We start from the raw sequence: 11992 nt of genomic DNA on the forward strand, positions 1-11992 counted from the left end.
CACGCGAACAGTACTCAAGAATGGGTCGCATAAGCATTTTGTTGACGGTCTCCCTCGCCGGTGCGCGACACTTTCCTAGAATCTCCCAATAAACCGTAGTTTCCCTACAGTTGACATTAGGGGTCGGTTCCATTTCATATCGCATCGCAGCGTTCCGCTTAAGTACGTATGTAATTGAAGCGACTTACAATGGCACCTTCCGTTCTGGCTCTCTTTAGTTTTCTTCACACTTGTAGGACTTGGAAGTTCATTTCGTGGACACCTACTTCCCAAAGGAATACGATGAAATTGTCAAAAAAAAAATAAATAAAAACCTGGGAAATCTAGTTTGAAAATCTGAATATTACGAGCACTGCTAAATTTAAAATACAGGGTGTCTAAAAAAATCTGCCAGGTGCGAGTACGACTTCCCTACAAATTTAATTTTGTGTATAAACAGTTAACTGTCACGTAAGCTGACATACGACCGGCAGAGCGGTGTGCTGACAACGTGCTGTTCCGTATCCGCATCCAGTGACGTCTGTGGGCTGAGGATGACACGGCGGCCGGTCGGTACACATCATCCATTCTGGGATCCGGACATCTCGACCATTTTTGCCTGTTATCCATATTGATACTGGCAACATATGGATCCCATGGATTTCAAGGTTTTCGTGAATGTCTGGCGCCGGATAACAAAAGACAAAAGAAATATTTTTTCGTGTGGTGAGGGGTGTGATTCAAAAGTTTCAACACTTAACTAAGACTAGAAATTTATTGGACTTTTAATTACAATGGACTAAAATTCCTCAAAATATGATCGTTCAGCATCAACACAGCGCTTCCAGCGCGTCTTCCACTGTTCGTAGTCCTTCTGGAAGGCCTCGGGCGTCATGCTGTCAAGGGCTCTCGTCGAAGCCTGGTGGACGGCGTCGATGGAGTCGAATCGCTTCCCTTTTAGGCCTGTCCCGATTAGGGGGAAGAGGAAAAAGTCACTAGGAGGCAAGTCGGGGCTGTAGGGTGGCTGCGGCAGTGTTGCCACGTTGAACTTGACCAAAACTTCGGCGGCGGCGCGCGACGTGTGAGCGGGCACATTATCATGATGGAGAATCCAATCGCCCTTGATTGCCGGGCGGACGCGGCGAACTCGATCCCTCAAGCGGCGGAGCATTCACAGTAATTGTAAGACGACGGTTACTGTTTAAAACCTCCCGCACTCTCTCCACATTTTGATCCATTCGGCTTGATGATGGCCTCCCAGAGCGGTTTTCGTTCTCAACATTCCCGCGGCCATCTTTGAAACGTTTGTGCCACGTGAAAACCGCTGCAAGGGACATGGCTTCTTCCTGAGGCCTCTTGTACTGAGAGTTTCCGTGGCGTTTTTGTCCGCATAACGCTGTTCCGAGTGCTACTCCATTTCTGCCTCTCCCACTTTTCGATCAAGGTCAATGACACGCTGCAAGCAATGCGCACTTCCAGAGTTCTGGAGGCAACAACCGCAGCGTCAGTTCGTTCCCTGAGATCCCCCCCCCCCCCCCCCCAACTTTCCCCACCCGACGAAACCGGTCCGCGCGCGCTCCTCTACTCAGAAATGAATCAGTCTTCAAACTTCTGAATCACACATTGTATAATAACAAAAATTAACAATTTTCGATTTTTCTTCCTATATTCGTTCTGTGAAACCTTGCTTATCGTCAAATTTCGTGATTCCAAGTGAACGGGAAGTATCCTACAGTTTCTGATGAGTACGTTTGGGGAAGTGTCAAATATGTGACGTGAATGACTATCTTTTCACTGCATTGACTTAGAAGCTTAAATTTTTTACAGCGCCAAGGTACGACAGACCTTAGTATGTGACGTAAATTTGAACTTGATACATACACGCGTTCCAGAGAAAAAGGAGTCTTAACATACGGACGAACAGAGAGACAATCAGCTAATGAATGACAAAACAGGTTTTTCTGTGTGATATGGTCACAGATTGCCCGATTTTTTCGTTAGCTTGTACTGTAAAGCCTTTCTTCTTCTCAAATTTCATGGTTCTAGACGAACGGGAAGTACAGTATAGGTTGCGATGTGTGACTTTACGAATATCAAAATATGTGACACATATGGCCGTACCTATTGAGCGCATTGACTTGAAGCTTCTATTTTTTACACCGCCAAAGGACCTTAGGCCTTAGTATGTAATATACATTTCGGCTTGGTACGTCTATCTGTTTCTGGGAGAAAAAAGTCGAAGAGATAGACAAACGGACAAGAAAGTGATCTTCAAAGGGTTTCGTTTTTATCGACTAATGTTCAGATCCCTAAAATGTGTCACGTATACCTACAAGAGGTAGTACTGGTCGAAACTGAAAGAAAAGGCCTTATAATGATAAGTCCGGAAACAAGAACCTGTTGAGATACTGCCCGTTGAAGAACCGCAGTTCACAGCCTGTATTTTGTTTACAGAAGATGAGACAGGATTCACAACAGATGGCCTAGTCAGTTACCACTATACGCACGTGTCAGGAGCTGCAAATCCTCGAGCAGCCGTGAAAGTGAGGCATCAGGATCTCTTTAGTACTACGATATTGCAGTATCTGTGTTATTACAATTTACGATGCATGTCCAAAGGAACAGGCACTGCGGTGACCACAGCCATTATGAAATACATTAAATATAATCGAAATATCAAACATTGTTCAAATGGCTCTGAGCGCTATGGGACTTAACATCTGAGATCATCAGTCCCCTATAACTTAGAACTACTTAAACCTAACTAACCTAAGGACATCACACACATTCAAGCCCGAGGCAGGATTCGAATCTGCGACCGTTGCGGTCGCGCGGTTCCAGACTGAAGTGCCTAGAACCGCTCGGCTACCCCGGCCGGCGAAATATCTCTGATGTATTTCATAACGGCTGTAGTCGCTACACCATGTCCAAAGAAACTTTGCACCGTAATTCGGAATAACACGGGCACTGCAATATCGCATTTATCCGCCAACACCGGGCAAGCGGCTTTCAAGTAAAATGTCTCACCTGTACGGGAATATACAGGGTGTTTCAAAAATGACCGGTATATTTGAAACGGCAATAAAAACTAAACGAGCAGCGATAGAAATACACCGTTTGTTGCAATATGCTTGGGACAACAGTACATTTTCAGGCGGACAAACTTTCGAAATTACAGTAGTTACAATTTTCAACAACAGATGGCGCTGCAAGTGATGTGAAAGATATAGAAGACAACGCAGTCTGTGGGTGCGCCATTCTGTACGTCGTCTTTCTTCTGTAAGTGTGTACTGTTCACAACGTGCAAGTGTGCTGTAGACAACATGGTTTATTCCTTAGAACAGAGGATTTTTCTGGTGTTGGAATTCCACCGCCTAGAACACAGTGTTGTTGCAACAAGACGAAGTTTTCAACGGAGGTTTAATGTAACCAAAGGACCGAAAAGCGATACAATAAAGGATCTGTTTGAAAAATTTCAACGGACTGGGAACGTGACGGATGAACGTGCTGGAAAGGTAGGGCGACCGCGTACGGCAACCACAGAGGGCAACGCGCAGCTAGTGCAGCAGGTGATCCGACAGTGGCCTCGGGTTTCCGTTCGCCGTGTTGCAGCTGCGGTCCAAATGACGCCAACGTCCACGTATCGTCTCATGCGCCAGAGTTTACACCTCCATCCATACAAAATTCAAACGCGGCAACCCCTCAGCGCCGCTACCACTGCTGCATGAGGGACATTCGCTAACGGTATAGTGCACAGGATTGATGACGGCGATATGCATGTGGGCAGCATTTGGTTTACTGACGAAGCTTATTTTTACCTGGACGGCTTCGTCAATAAACAGAACTGGCGCATATGGGGAACCGAAAAGCCCCATGTTGCAGTCCCATCGTCCCTGCATCCTCAAAAAGTACTGGTCTGGGCCGCCATTTCTTCCAAAGGAATCATTGGCCCATTTTTCAGATCCGAAACGATTACTGCATCACGCTATCTGGACATTCTTCGTGAATTTGTGGCGGTACAAACTGCCTTAGACGACACGGCGAACACCTCGTGGTTTACGCAAGATGGTGCCCGGCCACATCGCACGGCCGACGTCTTTAATTTCCTGAATGAATATTTCGATGATCGTGTGATTGCTTTGGGCTATCCGAAACATACAGGAGGCGGCGTGGATTGGCCTCCCTATTCGCCAGACATGAACCCCTGTGACTTCTTTCTGTGGGGACACTTGAAAGACTAGGTGTACCGCCAGAATCCAGAAACAATTGAACAGCTGAAGCAGTACATCTCATCTGCATGTGAAGCCATTCCGCCAGAAACGTTGTCAAAGGTTTCGGGTAATTTCATTCAGAGACTACGCCATATTATTGCTACGCATGGTGGATATGTGGAAAATATCGTACTATAGAGTTTCCCAGACCGCAGCGCCATCTGTTGTTGAAAATTGTAACTACTGTAATTTCGAAAGTTTGTCTGCCTGAAAATGTACTGTTGTCCCAAGCATATTGCAACAAACGGTGTATTTCTATCGCTGCTCGTTTAGTTTTTATTGCCGTTTCAAATATACCGGTCATTTTTGAAACGCCCTGTACATAGTGGATGTACGAGTACAGGTTGTTGACGCATGGTTGGCGACAAATGGAAGTTTCCGTCTAGCTGTGAGTTGTGCACGCATAGTCTAATGGTAAGGCGACCGCTCGCTATAAGCAGGAAATTCGGATTCGACTCCCAGTCCGGCACAAATTTTGACTGTCGTCTTCCATTCCACAGCTTACGATTGTCCATATTTGCAAAGGTGAATACATATAATGCACTTCAGCATTACTGTATGGACATGAATGAACGGTGAGAGACCAGCACTCTCGGAGAACATTACACTTGGAGAAAAACGACGACTGTAGTTTATACACGATGGGGTATCACCCCATGTTTTTAAGGATCATACGGCAGTAGGTTACTGCAACGTGTAGTGAGCAACGGATTGGTCGAGGAAGCCCAGTAGCGTGGTATCCCCGTACAGTGCACTGAAATCCGTTGGATGCATTCATTTAAAGATATTTGAATACGTTCAACGCATCGACATTGGGCTGAAGTTACAGGAGCTTGTGACCAATGCATACGACGCAATCGGAATGGAAAGTGAAAGCGCAGTTGATGCACTGCTAACAAGGGGACCGTACAAACTTAACCTCACCGGTTTGGTCAGTACTGACAGGGTCTGTAGGGCGCAAATAGCGCTTCGACATATGTAAATACAGTGACCCAACCCTCGACCGTTTTCGAGAAAATCGAATTTTTTTTAGGCATTCTTATAGACTCTGTTGGTCGCTAGTGCCCAAGGCGTCAGCAACTGACAGAGTACGCGCTTAGTTTCTCAAGTGGAAGGTATCTGCATCGAATTTCGCAGCCAACCTTTTTGCTCATTCCCGCGTCCTTCTAACTATAGATTTACTATTTTTCCGGCGTAAAATCAAGCGCCGGCACGCCAGGGGGGGAACGTTAGAGCAGAGGGGGCTGTGAGACGACGTCAACCAATTGCACGCCGACCGATCCCTCTCCAGGACAACAACGCGACGGCAGCGCCGTCAACAAGAAGAGGACATAAGCGTCACGCCACCTGGCACCACCCAGTTCTACGAGCTGTACAGCAGCGAGTTCAAGAACAACGTCAAGACTAGTCATTTCGCTTCTCCTTGTAGCATTATATGTACTGAAGAGATTTCTTATTTTGTCTGTCGCCCTTTGCCTATGACGCATCTGTATTCACAAAATTAAGTACTGTAATCATTTTCTTTTTTAATAAACTTCATTAATACGATTTGCTTGAATTATCTAGCGATCAGATAAGCAGGTTTCCTAGGCACCCCATATTTGGCTAGTAGGCAGGATAAAACAATTATGACTGTGCAAATGATTGATTTATTATTTTCATACTCCTTAATTTAAAAAAAATTCTTGCAAGAAAACATTGGCTCTTGTGGTCCAAATGTGAAAAAATCAGTTGATAAGTACACACTCAAACACAAAGAAGTTACGATAATATCTTCAAAGTCCGGCAAACTGACAACAGCATTATACAGGGTGATTCAAAAAGAATACCACAACTTTAAAAATGTGTATTTAATGAAAGAAACATAATATAACCTTCTGTTATACATCATTACAAAGAGTATTTAAAAAGGTTTTTTTTCACTCAAAAACAAGTTCAGAGATGTTCAATATGGCCCCCTCCAGACACTCGAGCAATATCAACCCGATACTCCAACTCGTTCTACTCTCTTTGTAGCATATCAGGCGTAACAGTTTGGATAGCTGCTGTTATTTCTCGTTTCAAATCATCAATGGTGGCTGGGAGAGGTGGCCGAAAAACCATATCCTTAACATACCCCCATAAGAAAAAATCGCAGGGGGTTGGATCAGGGCTTCTTGGAGGCCAGTGATGAAGTGCTCTGTCACGGGCTGCCTGGCGGCCGATCCATCGCCTCGGGTAGTTGACGTTCAGGTAGTTACGGACAGATAAGTGCCAATGTGGTGGCGCTCCATCCTGCTGAAATATGAATTGTTGTGCTTCTTGTTCGAGCTGAGGGAACAGCCAATTCTCTAACATCTCCAGATACTGTAGTCCAGTTACAGTAGCACCTTCGAAGAAAAAGGGACCAAAAACTTTATTGGCTGAAACGGCACAGAAAACAGCGCCTCAAGCGAATAAATGTACAACTAAATGAAACTTTATAGCTCCCTTAATTCGCCGACAGATAGTGCTTAGCTCTGCCTTTTGTCGTTGCAGAGTTTTAAATTCCTAAAGTTGTGGTATTCTTTTTGAATCACCCTGTATAATAATCGACAACGCGAGTGAGAGAAGAAAAATTTCTTTTGCTCCTGGATTCATGGGAGGGGCTATACTAAACTCTAGTTCTATGACGAATCTTTTCACAATGGAGAGGGTCTGCCAATGTGCAGTATTAAACTATTTCCTCCCAAATGTACTCGACTGGTGCAGGATTCCGACGTTTATTTGTACAGAAGAGTGAAGAATTTATGAAACGACTACAAAATTGCGTTTACGTCACATATCAGAATAGACGTCCTCTACAGAAGATCGCATAAACATTCAATCAATCGTAGACCATCAGTTGCCAACACCATCGGTGATATTGTTGCATGCTAACCTTGTTTGGGTCAGTAAAATGGGTAAAATTTTTACAGTCCCAGAGCGAAGCTATCTCGCTGCACTATGGCAATGTCGGTTGACACGAGCCGGCCGCAATGAAAACATTTCACCACCAAGACTGCGTCAGGGCAAAACATAACATAGGCGTTTCTGGCGAGCCGGACAGCATATTTCACCAGAATGTAGTGGGTGAGGGCAGCCAAACGAGGTCACGTTACCAAAGTCGAATGCAACAAAGGGTACCAACAACTACAACCAGCTCTACTCTACGACAAACTCGTTAAACAAGCACAGCAGAAGGAAAACAGCTGATATCTTCGTAATAGCGAGCCTATGTGGCCATGACGAATGGATGTGTGTGATGTCCTTAGGTTAGTTAGGTTTAAGTAGTTCTAATTCAAGGGGACGGATGACCTCAGATGTCAAATCCCATAGTGCTTAGAGCCATTTGAACTATTTGATAATAGCATAGGGACAGTATACAGTGGCAGAGCGAGTAATGTTTTAGTCTCGTAATCATGATGTTACTCGTTGGATACCCTCTAGCCGTTTTATTCGAATTGATATTTAACATCTAAGTGAAACGTTAATTAACAGTACTGACGTGAATCATAAGGTTGTTCACACGTCTACGCTTAGAGAAGACATTTTCAAGAAATTGTTATGCATATGTGTATCTTTTACTGTCATAGATATATAGCACAAAACAGGAAGTATGTGTGTAATGGTTGGTCTATGTGAGGAAGATGTTGATTCATTTACGTCACAAGTTGCTACCAACGTCGCATTAATATTAGTAGTTGAGAAAAAGTGTTATTTGTATCTTCTATAATCGATATTCGAGTGTTACGAAATAGCGATAATTGTAATGATTCAAAAACTGTCGAGCCCGCTTTGTCTCTAAAATATTTCATTTTACCCCTCAGGGATTAATTACACACACAGATTAAGAACCACTGCTCTAACTTGACGACCAGCAGCACAGAACAGTAATCGGATTAAAAGCGTTCGTTCACTGAAACTGTGAGGAACGAAGGACGAGAAAGTAGGGAGTTTCCATTTCGCGTCGATCAACATTTACGAGGTGTGATCAAAAAGTAACGGAGGTTTTTCAGTTTCGCGGGTTTCATACATCCAATTTTCAAATTCTTTTGCCTTGTTGGTACAAATATTCCTGATGTATGTTTGCACTTCCAACTGTTTTGAATATTTAGTTTATTGTTGACAGTCGCAACGGTTATACGTGTTTTCGACTGCTCGGTGAATTTTTTCTTTCGAAGTAGATGGATCAAATAACTTGCATTAAATTGTGCTTGAGGAATGAATTAAAGTGCAGCATCGCACTCGTAATGGTGACTGTGGTTTTTGGCGAATCTACTACGAGTAATACAAGTGTTCACGAGTTATATAAACATTCCAAAGAGGTCCGAGAAGACGTTGAAGACGACGACCGCCCTTGACACCGTGACACATCAATTACTGGCGACAATGTGGAAGAAGTAAAGAAAATGGTTCTGGCAAATCGCCGAATCACCACCATAGAGGTTGCTGATGATGTCGACATATCCTTTGGCTCATGTCAAGCAGTTTTCTCAGATGTTTTGAGCGTCAGACGTGTAGCAGCAAAGTTTGTTCCGCAATTGTTGAATTTAGATATCGCTCAGGAATTGCTGAATGATGACGATAGCTATACAGAACTTCTGAAGAATGTTATAACAGGTGACGATACGTGGGTGTACAGGTATGACATCGAAACCAGGGGCCAATCGCTGCCCTATAGCAACCGCCTGAAGAGCCAAGATCAAAATAAATTCGACAAGTTCGATCAGATGTGAATGTTCGTCTCACTGTTTTCTCCAATTACGATAGGATAGTGAATATGGGTTCCTGTCTTACGGTCTTACGGTCAATAAGGAATACTGCCTGGAAGTTTGCGTGAGGAAATCCGAAGAAAACGACTAGAATTGTGGTAAAACCATTCGTCGAAATTGCATCACGATTATGCTCCCGCTCATACCTCAAGACGGTCGTGATTTTAAAATAAAACCATTATGTTGCATCAGTTGCCGGACATTGCCCCCGGCGACTTCTTTCTATTCCCGAGCCTGAAAAGAACCATGAAAAGACGTTGTTTTGCCGCCACTGATGAGATAAAAACGGAATCGATGAAGGAACTGAACACCATAATGAAAAGTGAGTTCCAGAAGGGCTTTGAAGATTGGAAAAGCCCTGGTACAAGTGCGTTATATTGAAGGAGTCTATTCTGAAGTGTACAATGCTAGACACTTAACGTGTGACAGAATTCACCAATAAAAGAAGACTGGAGCGTACCCTGTTGCCATCACCGCAGCGTGAACAATGCCGGTCTGGCTGACCTTGCGTAATCACTCGGAAGTAGTCGGATCACGCGCAGCTGATGCTGCCAGACAGCACACAAGGTCACCTTCATAGTCGGGAAAGGGTGCGTCCTCTGTTTCCGACAAACACACGCGTTTCTCGCAGTGAAACAGCGGCAAGCGCATGCGAGAAGCTGAAGCGTGACAAGCGTCATGCAGACTTTGGCTTACCTTGGGCAACAGGCCGTCAGTAGCGGCGTGACGTCAGCGTCGGAGAGGAGACGAAGCCAATGCGTGTTGCGCCGCCGTCGCTGCCAGCGGCCACTGAGGACTCGTCTGTTATGTGAGCGCGAGAGGCTGGGGGGGTCGGTGGTGGGGAGCCCCGGACTCTGGAAGAGACGTGGACTGCTAGTAGCGGTCAGTTCCCCTTACCCCCACCCCTTCCCCTCCACCAGCTGTGAGAGGTCCTAGACAATCGGCGGCTGTGACTCAGCAGCTGCGAGCGTCCCGATCCGTTCACAAACATCACGGTGTGCCTGATGACACAGTGTGATGTTAGACAAAAGCAAATGGTGCAACACCTTTAAGATGCGCCCTGTGTGATGATGGAAATATTTGGCGGCAACGCCACCTATTTGCAACTGCAACATTCATATTAGAGCACAGTAATAAGAATTATTGACGGTGGCAGGGTAACCGAATACCGTAGATCGGGTAAGGACACCGAATTTCAGATCAGCCCAAACACTTTTTTATTCGCGCATTACAAAGTGTAGATGATAAAGTGCAATACATCAGCCTTTTAGTAGGACAATACCGGTATATAATTTGTCATACGAATAAAAAAGAGAATATTCAGCAGCTAAAATTCTCGAAGCAAAAGAACATTATCTAAGAAAGTTCTCAATTCCGTATGAGCAGGGCCATTGGGAGCCAGGACTGGCCCCGGGACAGGATATTTGGTCCCCATCTAAAAATATTGCATCCAAATTTTATTGTTACTTTAAAGAAGATTTGACATGATGTAAGCACAGCACAATTCGGGGAATATTGGAGATACACAAAAAAATACTGACTGAGATAGACTATAGAATAAATGTAATTTCATATCGAACACTAAACATTTCTGTACAATTGCAATCGATCGATACACTACAGTGTGAAGTATCTGTAAAAAGCTGCGTGTGAAAATGCATTTTTTTCAGGGAGACAAATCTCGGGTTATATTGATTACAGAAATAACAGATCAACTGTTTTTGATAGCCCTCGGCCTAGCGACTATTTGTAAACCTATCGGAAGAATCGGCATACTGCAGCTATCCTACAGTAAAGGGCCAAAATTTAAACATTAAACATTTTCTCCAGCCCAGGCAAATTGAGAAAATTGGTTCGTTTCTTTGCATTAGGTGTGGTCTAGAGTGGACTTAAGGTGACTTATAAATGCAACATTTGTTCATGTGCGATTCCTGAGAAAATCCACGACTATTTGGGTACGAAAAGAATGAATTGTGAGGACGGCCATTTCTGCAGTTCGTCGAAAGTTTTACCATATGTTCTTAAGATAATATTCTCGGGGAACGTCGAAAGTTTAATCGATATCGTTATCCGTTACCAAGTTGTCAAACTCATGCATTGAAATATGTCTGACGCGTAAATGTAGTTTCATCTGACGTGGACACATGGCAAGGGTTCTAGGGTCACCGAAGAGATCTCAGATTACCTAACTATGTTTTATTTAGCATTTTTCCACCAATAAAACTTTCTAACACACTGTCTCTGTATAACGGGCACTTCACGCCTATAAAAATAAGCCCAAACTGGTACTGCAGTAACAAAAAATAGGTTAAATAGTGTGTCAATATACCGGAAAAGGAAATGATGGCAAAAATTAAGTAAAACTGGCAAGACTGGAAATTCAGTTAAATATTTCTAACATTTTTGCACTTTTATCATACAAATCATAAGCCAGGCGCTTTCAAAGAATTGCAATCGAAGAGCAAAGTATTGGAAAAAAGTAAAACTAACGACTGTTTATTAAACTTATATTATGCGTACCTATTTGTTGTTTGTATGTGTCAAAGTATGTAAGTGTGCCGAAGTATGTAAGTAAACTGTCAAAACTTTACTGATCTATAGAATTCGTTTCACATTAGCTTCATACTGCTGTAGCAGGCAAAGGAAACGAAACAGCTGAAAAATACCCCATCGGAACAGAAGAAGGCGAATAAGTTCCTCTCGAAAAGACTGACATAAAACTGGGAACCAGCTATCGCAGTCCTCTTTATGACCAAAAGTTTTGACATGGAACATATTCACGCATTTTTGTGCTGTAAGAGAGTAGCAGAGAGACAGTGATGATGGAAGACGGGGGACACAGTGCCAATAGGAGAGAGAGAGAGAGACAGACAGACAGAGACAGAAACAGAGACAGAGGGGAGAGTGATGGTAGGGTAGAGAAAGTGTCATTCAAAGAGAAAAGGAGGTGAGTGAAGACAATAGCCTTGG

This window comes from Schistocerca cancellata, chromosome 6, assembly GCF_023864275.1.
Source record: "Schistocerca cancellata isolate TAMUIC-IGC-003103 chromosome 6, iqSchCanc2.1, whole genome shotgun sequence".
Lineage (NCBI taxonomy): Eukaryota > Metazoa > Arthropoda > Insecta > Orthoptera > Acrididae > Schistocerca > Schistocerca cancellata.